This window comes from Oncorhynchus mykiss, chromosome 22, assembly GCF_013265735.2.
Source record: "Oncorhynchus mykiss isolate Arlee chromosome 22, USDA_OmykA_1.1, whole genome shotgun sequence".
NCBI lineage: Eukaryota > Metazoa > Chordata > Actinopteri > Salmoniformes > Salmonidae > Oncorhynchus > Oncorhynchus mykiss.
The window spans coordinates 38,377,730-38,386,480 of NC_048586.1; the positions used below are offsets into that span (position 1 = coordinate 38,377,730).

At 41.2% G+C, this 8,751-nt stretch overlaps 1 protein-coding gene across 4 annotated transcripts in view; it reads right to left on the reverse strand.

Moving 5' to 3' along the window:
* The window catches only part of LOC110502144 (DNA-binding protein SATB2), a 78,582-nt gene extending 73,262 nt beyond the window's left edge, over positions 1 to 5,320 (reverse strand). For all 4 annotated transcript variants that reach the window (XM_036959272.1, XM_036959271.1, XM_036959270.1 and 1 more), the window contains exon 1: positions 4,595 to 5,320. The gene's annotated coding sequence lies outside the window, so the exon portion shown is untranslated. The remainder of the gene's footprint in view (positions 1 to 4,594) is intronic.
* Positions 5,321 to 8,751: the final 3,431 nt, after the last annotated feature.

Sequence of the window (8,751 nt, forward strand, 5' to 3'; positions counted from 1 at the left end):
GGGGAAGATGGGAGGAGGGAAGATAGGAGGAGGGAGGAAGATGGGATGAAGGGAGGAGAGAGGAAGATGGGATGAAGGGAAGGGAGGAGGGAGGAAGATGGGATGGAGGGAAGGGAGGAGGGAGGAAGATGGGATGAAGGGAAGGGAGGAGGGAGGAAGATGGGATGAAGGGAAGGGAGGAGGGAGGAAGATGGAATGAAGGGAAGGGAGGAGGGGGGAAGATGGGATGAAGGGAAGGGAGGAGGGGGGAAGATGGGATGAAGGGAAGGGAGGAGGGGGGAAGATGGGATGAAGGGAAGGGAGGAGGGAGGAAGATGGGATGAAGGGAAGGGAGGAGGGAGGAAGATGGGATGAAGGAAGGAGGGAGGAAGATGGGATGAAGGGAAGCGAGGAGGGGGGAAGATGGGATGAAGGGAAGGGAGGAGGGGGGAAGATGGGATGAAGGGAAGGGAGGAGGGGGGAAGATGGGATGAAGGGAAGGGAGGAGGGAGGAAGATGGGATGAAGGGAAGGGAGGAAGATGGGATGAAGGAAGGAGGGAGGAAGATGGGATGAAGGGAAGGGAGGAGGGAGGAAGATAGGATGAAGGGAAGGGAGGAGGGAGGAAGATGGAATGAAGGGAAAGGAGGAGGGAGGAAAATGGGATGAAGGGAAGGGAGGAGGGAGGAAGATGGGATGAAGGGAAGGGAGGAGGGAGGAAGATGGGATGAAGGGATATGTGGAGGGATGGAGGATGGGGGGATGAAGGGATATGGCAAAAATGCAGCGGTGACAAGTCTCATTTTTAGCGTATTGCTTTTGATGCAATCTTGACACATTTGAGTATTTCATTAAGCAGCTAAATTGTTGACTCTTGTGTATAGCATTCCCCCAAAACAGCCACATTCATTATCAAATTGGCTGTGATTATTTAAATAAATGTAGATAGGCCTACAGTATTACTGGGGAGAGAAAGTTAAGTCGGGAATACTTTCTCTTAAGTGGCTCTGATTTCAAATATTCAAATTGGCGGATGATGCTCTTTGATGATGATGTGCATCTTAAGGCAGCACGTAGCCTAGCACTAAAGAGCGTTGGGTCTGTAACCGAAAAGTTAAATCCCCGAGCTGGTTCAAATCCCCGAGCCGAATATGTGAAAAATCTGTTGATATGCCCTTGAGCATACCCTAATTGCTCCATTAAGTAGCTCTGGATAAGAGCATCTGCTAAATTACAAAAAATTAAGAAAAAAAATGTCAGTTGGCATCCGGGTCAATGACAGTTGAAAAACATTTCCTGAAGTGATACAAATCATAGTTTAGACTTCACATAACTCTCAGGCGAAATTTAAGTAATGGTATGACAAAAGGCACGGTGAAAAGTAGGATTTCCATCATTTAAAAAAAATCAATTCTTTCGGTTATGACACGCGCTTGTGCGCGCTCCTTCTAGTGCCGAGAAAATGTGAGCTCTGTGCAAAAAATCTCAACATATACGCAAACATTAAACAAAATGAGATCTGGTGTGAATGAAAAAAAAGTCTACATTTTAAGAGCTGACACAAATTCCTGTTTCTTTCGGCTTGGCACATAACTTTGTTGTACTGCTCTGTTTACTCAAACATACAAGAGACACGTTAATGTAAAAGAGAAAATGGTCGATGATGACAATTGTAATAAAATAATGGTTCCATCCAATTGACTGGTGTCAACAATACAACTAATCTCTCTCTCTACTGTACTAGAATTGGCCTAAACGTTTTTGCCAGAGCTACTCCCCGACTTAATGATGGGAGCGACTGTTTTCCATTTAGTCTGAAATGCAGCATTGCTTCAACCCCTGATCGCATGTTACCCGTATTGATTGCAAGAGGAAACGTAGACCTTATAATTGTATTGGCAACATTTGCGTTTAAGGCCGCTTCCTGACTTACTTGCCTGTTTGGTTGCCCGTGGCCTCCTATTGACGATGGCTCACAGAAGAAAAAAACGAGCATAATTGGTCTGTGCATGAGAGAGATTTGTAGGCCTAGGGAGAGGCCTGTTAAGGAAAGGATCAGACGACCCCCTCTGTGAAAATGAGAGACAGACTAGCCTACCTCCACTGTCCCTGATGCCGTGTGGGATTCATAACTTTGTTGCATAAAGCTCATTATCAGTCTTTACGTCCATGCTCTTCTCATTAGTATTGGAGGTATGGAGCTGTTGAATTCGGTGAAAGTATGCTGTGCCTAATACAGGATGAGATCGATGTAGCTATGTGGATTATTATACAGGTAATAAAATATATATTCCCATACCATTACGTGCCTATTAGCCACTAATCAATCCATACATGATAAGATTTAAATCTAACAAATAGTATGCATGACTTTGTATGAACGCTAGAGTTTTAGGAATGATCTATACAGTTAGACAAGTGACGAAATGTTCTATTGGGTGAAGAGGAAACTGTTTAGGCTTCGGTAGCTGCTTCGCAGTCTAACTGGGGTGAGGAGAGCAAATTAGAAATGTGAAAATTATTCAGCCACCTTTTAGGAATAGCAGATCAATAGAAAGTGTTTGTTTATTATTCAATAGCCTACCAACGCGTTTTGGCATATAGCTTTTAATTAGGATGCTTAGAAGACACATGATCGTATTATTATTGGCCTAAAATATGATATTAATTCATTAGAATACATGTAATTATATTTCGTATAGGTTTACAATAATATAGGCTAATGTCCAACAAATGACAACAAAACTAATTCGCGACATAATGACTACATCATTTGATGAATGATTTAGTTAATATGTGCCTTTTCATTAACTCCATGAGTGGAAATTCACGTAATTCTAAATTAAAAACTTGTCTGTTAATTTATAACTCAACTGACACCTTTCAAACAGTAATGGCTCAGTCATTCAGTCATTAAAAAGTTCAACAAGACAGTTCTAAGAAAATGCTAATCATGACGCAGTTTCACAAAGTAGGCTACATTATGTGATTTTCCTGAGACAACAGTTAAGTCCAAATCTTCAATAAGGTTACATATTAGTCAAAGGAAAAAGACAACCTAAATAAGCACACACACACACACACACACACACACACACACACACACACACACACACACACACACACACACACACACACACACACACACATATATAAAGAAATATGTTCCATTTTGGGACAAACACACTTTCGCGAGAGCAGCGCATGTCTCCTAACCTAGTCCTTTGGTGAATTGATAAATTATTCACTCAAACGATTATCTTTTTGGGGCAAAAAGGTTCACCATATGAGTCACCATAAACACCATAAAACCTCATCGCAAACGTAGGCCTAAAACTTTACTCAGGCTGTAGTTCAAAACACAAAATACGCTGGGATACGCTAAAATAGCACGTGCAACCCGGCCTATGCAGGAGAGTGAATTCATGATTTGTAATTTGAAAGTGTTTACTCGATGGAGACATAACAATAAGGAAGATGAACCTTTGTGTGTGACATTACAGGGCCAACTCTACTCTAAACGAGGTGTTTCTATTGATACACTCTCAGGAACACTGAATAGCCTAGGGTTTAAACGAAATTCCAACCAGGGGCAGCACTGAAAGGAAAAGGAATTTGTGTTTTACATAATCTATATTTGATTGATAAACATCACACCTTATAACAACCATGGAGTTATCAAAATAACTGTTTTCACTTTGACAATGAAGAAGTATGCCGTTTCACGAGCTGAAAATGAGCACAATCCTACATGTAAGAAGTAGTCAAATATTTAAAAATAAGTTATCTTGGCCAGGTCGCAGTTGTAAATGTGAACTTGTTCTCAACTAGCCTACCTGGTTAAATAAATGTGAAATAATAATAATTATATATATATATATATATATTTAAAGACTGCATGCATAGCTAGAAGTGTTCCTCGTTTTCCCCTAGTCTACCATAGGGACATTCGTCTGACCTTTCTTATGCACGAGTCACATCAATCAGATGAAACAGAATGATAGGCTACATACAGTAAGTATGTCGGCATATGTGAAATCATTATTATAGAAATTGCTTGATAATCATGAATTGTTATAGTTAGTAATCATACTATAATTTATCAGTCGGCTATAGGCTAACATAATAATTGTCATCATATTATTACATTGGACTATTAATATAATGGGTTACTAATAATACTACTAATAATAATAATTAATAATAATAATTATAATAATCGTTTAGATCGTTTAGTCTGGTGATGAAATATGTGACCAATTGATTGCTATATGGATTAAGTCGCCGAAAAACTTCCCATAAACAACTTTGGGAGAATTGGAGATATGTTATAGATATCGTTATCGGCCTATTAATAATTCAATTAAACATTTTAAGCCAATAGTTTAGCCTATCGATCATTTTAGCAATATGATAACAAACCCCAGATTGGCTTTTTACACCTGAGCGCAACACGTGATTTCTCTTTCTCATAATCAATTGCATTACTGCATAACACAGCTGCTGCTCATGTCTGGTCCGAAAATATATACAGCATTATGGCTTATTACAATTCATGTGAAATAGATGGAAACGGTGAGATTTGTCACTATGGAACACCACTGACTTGTACTCACTGCTTATGGCGTGTCTGTACCTCTGCTGGCCGTTGAGGAGGCTCTGTCCATTGATTAAAAGTATTGAATCCAGGGTTGGGCTGCGTCGGATCAACGACGGGCGGAAATCGGCTAGAGTCGGTGCGGTGGACACAACTTCGTTCTCGGGGCGCTGGATGTGAGCGAGTCCGAGAGAAAGGGGAGGATGGGTGACAAGGGTAGACAATGTTGGCTTATTGTCTGTGTGTGAGAGAGAGAGAGAGAGAGAGAGAGAGAGAGAGAGAGAGAGAGAGAGAGAGAGAGAGAGAGAGAGAGAGAGAAAGTGTCTCTTTCGCACCAGACCCAGTGCGTCGAGGAGGCTGGCTTGAGCGCTAAATCCTGCTGGAGCTCGAGCCGCTGCGTGTCGCGGCGCAGAGGACTTCGTCAATGGGCACAGCTGGAGTCGTTTGATCGCACTTCGTTTCAGTCGTCACCGGTTAGAAAAGGCTGAGGCACAAATCTGCCCTCCTTTGAACTCGTGGCTGCTTCACCAGCGGGAACAAGGAAAACACAAAACGCATCATAACCAGAAAAATTGTAACAACAGGCAAAACAACCAAGTTCCTCAAACAAAATAAAAATGTACCGAAATCACAGTGTTTGCGACACAGATAATGTTTGAACTGAAGAAAACTTGATATCCGCCAAACGGTTACAGTTTCACGGAGAGCAATCTGATTGTGTCACGTTCAATCAGTCCCGTGTCAACCGGCGCGCTAACTGACAGGCTGGTTCATGGAAGAGGGAGGCGAGAGGCAGAGAGGCGTGGAGAGACGGAAGCGAGCGCAGGGGAGAGGGGAGGAGGGAGGAGGCATCAAAAGTAATTTGGCCTATTCCTTCCTTGGTGTTTTGCTTAAATCCAACTAATATAAAAGTCAGAACATTTTGCACTTATTTGTCTTTTTCCTTTCAAACATCAGTTTTGGCGAGACTGTGCGCCATTGCCATTCACATATATTTGGTTTCTGATACAATGTGTGCCTGTGTCAGATACAAATGATGTCATTACTGATAATTAACAACAATGAACTACCATCAGAGTAGATTGGCAGGCAGATGATATACAAAAGGGTGAGGTTTAAGTCCATGCTCAACAACGATATCAGTAGTCTAATAAACGTGGACTAAATAGCCGTCCCTGCCTCTGCCCGTCTGTTTTATTAGATGTCCTGTGTAAATACAACAGGAGTGTCAGGTGAAAGCAGTTAATAATAAACCACATTCTTGATAGACAGACAGATGTCACCGGCTTTTAATACATAATGAGGCCAAATTGGTTTGTGTGGCCCTCTCGTTTATGTGTTAACGTCAGGACGACCTCGACGAGAGAGCGACACAAAACTATCTGTCCTAAATATTTAATAAGCTGTGTTTTATGTTTCAGGCTCTGATAGGTTTAAGGTGAGTTTCAATAGCACATGATGAACAACGTATATGCCGCTTCATGGTTGGCAGCCTGGCACTATGGAAGGGTTAACTTTGCTGTCTGTATTCCTTTCTGTCTCATTGCCCACCTTGGCACACACTGATTGAATCAACGTTGTTTCCACGTCATTTCAATGAAATTACGTTGAACCAACGTGGAATAGACCTTGAATTGACATCTGTGTCCTGTGGGTCAAGACTCAAATCCTTCAGATTAAATTGGATATTAGATGTATTTTAAAGAATACTATCATGTGTTGGCCATAGGAGCATGCATGCACAACAAACAAACCAATATATATATATATATATATATATATATATATATATATATATAGTTTTGGTGTTAATTAACACAGTAAAAACTTTGGAACATTTGTGAAATATTTGATGACTGGGAAATGCCCATTTACCTGCAACAGACCCCAAAACCTCGCAAAGACAGTGTGATACATCACATTGATGGGCATCATCAGTACATGTGAGGACCGGCCACACGACGCTACTTATGCCTTCGAGATGCATAGTTTAGCCTCCTGAATAACCGACGCAACAAGCAGGAGAAGGTCCCGGGCCTCCACGTGCGTGCCTGCGCGCGGGTCATATAGAGAGAGGGTGGGCAATATGTAGGAGATACAGTGGCGCATGCAGCAATATTTAATGCACGTCTCAAACGATACTTTTGGTCATTCTATTCCTGTTTGCAGTGTTTTGTAAGGCGTGATATAGCCTAACAATTGCCATTTGCTTTACGAAATCCACGGAACAGTCTCTGGAGATGATACATGTTGTAAAAACACTTGGATCATATTTGTTTTTTAAGTGGAGGCCCATTGGTAGCAAACATCACGATGTCCAATCTCAGACAAAACCGATCAAATAATCGTCTCGAGAATGTCGAGAATGAACGCAAGACTGATATAACTTGATTTAAAGTGTCAGAGAGGGCACCTTGGAATCGTATCGTTTTTCGGTCACAGTGTTAACAACGCTCTTTGCCAACTCAAATTGTTAACGACACCCTTCGTCAAAAACTCTCCATAAGTCACATCAATAAAACTCTATACATGTTTCAATTTAATATTTACCAGCATAGGCTAGTAAGAACCTTACCTGGTTTGGAACACCGTAATGAAGGTTCAATAACAGCTCGAAAAGGTCGACCATTGGCGGTTTGGAACCGTTCTGCTGATCGCAGTGTTCTGGGTGCAGAATACACGAGATGCGCGCTGGGGTTCGTGAGAGGGGACAGTGGCGGAACGCCGGCCAATGCGCGTAGCTCACTCGTCAATAATATTAAATATGATTATGATGATGATGTAGCAGTGCGTAGGCGAGAGACCAGCGTCTGGTCTGTGCATAAAGGTTTCTCAAATCGATTCTTGGAACGAACAACAATTTTTGACCAGACAATACCTTATAATTGATTTGTAAAAGTATTATAAACCAATTAATCAACATATGTCTTTGGGGGAGGCAAACATTTGCGGCAGGTAGCCTAGAGGCATTGGACTAGTAACCGAAAGGTTGCAAGATCGAATCCCCGAGCTGACAAGGTAACACATATCATATATCGTTCTGCCCCTGAACAAGGCAGTGAAACCCACTGTTCCCCAGTAGGCTGTCATTCAAAATAAAAATGTGTTCTTAACTGACTTGCCTAGTTAAATAAAGGTTTTTTAAAAATGCCCTGCTATTGAAACGTGTGTGTGTGTGCGCTAACGAGTTGGGCGCTGCACGCCATGTGCACATTTTTGGTTTGGAATTATACATTTGACATAGTCTTCACAATCCATGCGTTGCATCACAACAAAAATAATCATGCTACACGTGAGCAACTTCTTCGGTGGTTTAATACTGGTAGGCCTACGGCACTGAAAAGCAAGCAACACACAAGTTGAAAAAAATCCAACGCCTGTGACACACTGCAAGCAGTCCCACACCACTCCAAGTACGACAGATGAGTAGCAGCAATGTGGAGTGCCGGAAGGCATAGGCCTACACTTCTACACAACCGGTGTGCACAAAGCGTAAGTGGGAAAGGGGTGGTATAATTAAAATATCTAACACGTGCGTAAAATGCCTGGTTCATTTTCTGAAGTGATCTTTAAAATATATTTTTTCTCAATGAGAACATTTTGGGTCGTGAAATGCCCAACCTCAGCTTATATAAAGAACCGGTGGTGTTTTAAAGATGGCCCTAAAGCTAGACTGTGGCCGACGTGACCTCGGCAAATATGTAATTTGTTAGACCAATGGTTTTAACTTAACCTAAAAATGTCCCCTTTTCAAATCGAAAATTATAGGTAGTCTTAATTTATACGTGAAAACGAGACGTGTAAATGGACGTGTTTGTGGCTCCTGGCAGAATGGCCTTGGCTCGACGTGTCACTTTTACAAAGCAATCTGTGTGAATTTTGTCACAAGGATAAAAAATGATTTATGCGCCACTAAACTATAGAGACACGTAATTTAAAATGTCTAGAAGAACAGGCAATCAAAACGCCAATGTCCTTCCTTACAAGTTAAACAAATAAGTGTTATCGAAAATACTTGGAATGAATTTCGAATTTAAGGGGTATAAAATGTGATTTAAGTATAGATCTGTTATCTATTATCCTCAAATATGATTATTGATAGCCTATAGGCCTACTATTCTTATAAATATATTTATATTTTTGTCTGACACGGAATATGTCTTACATTACATATTT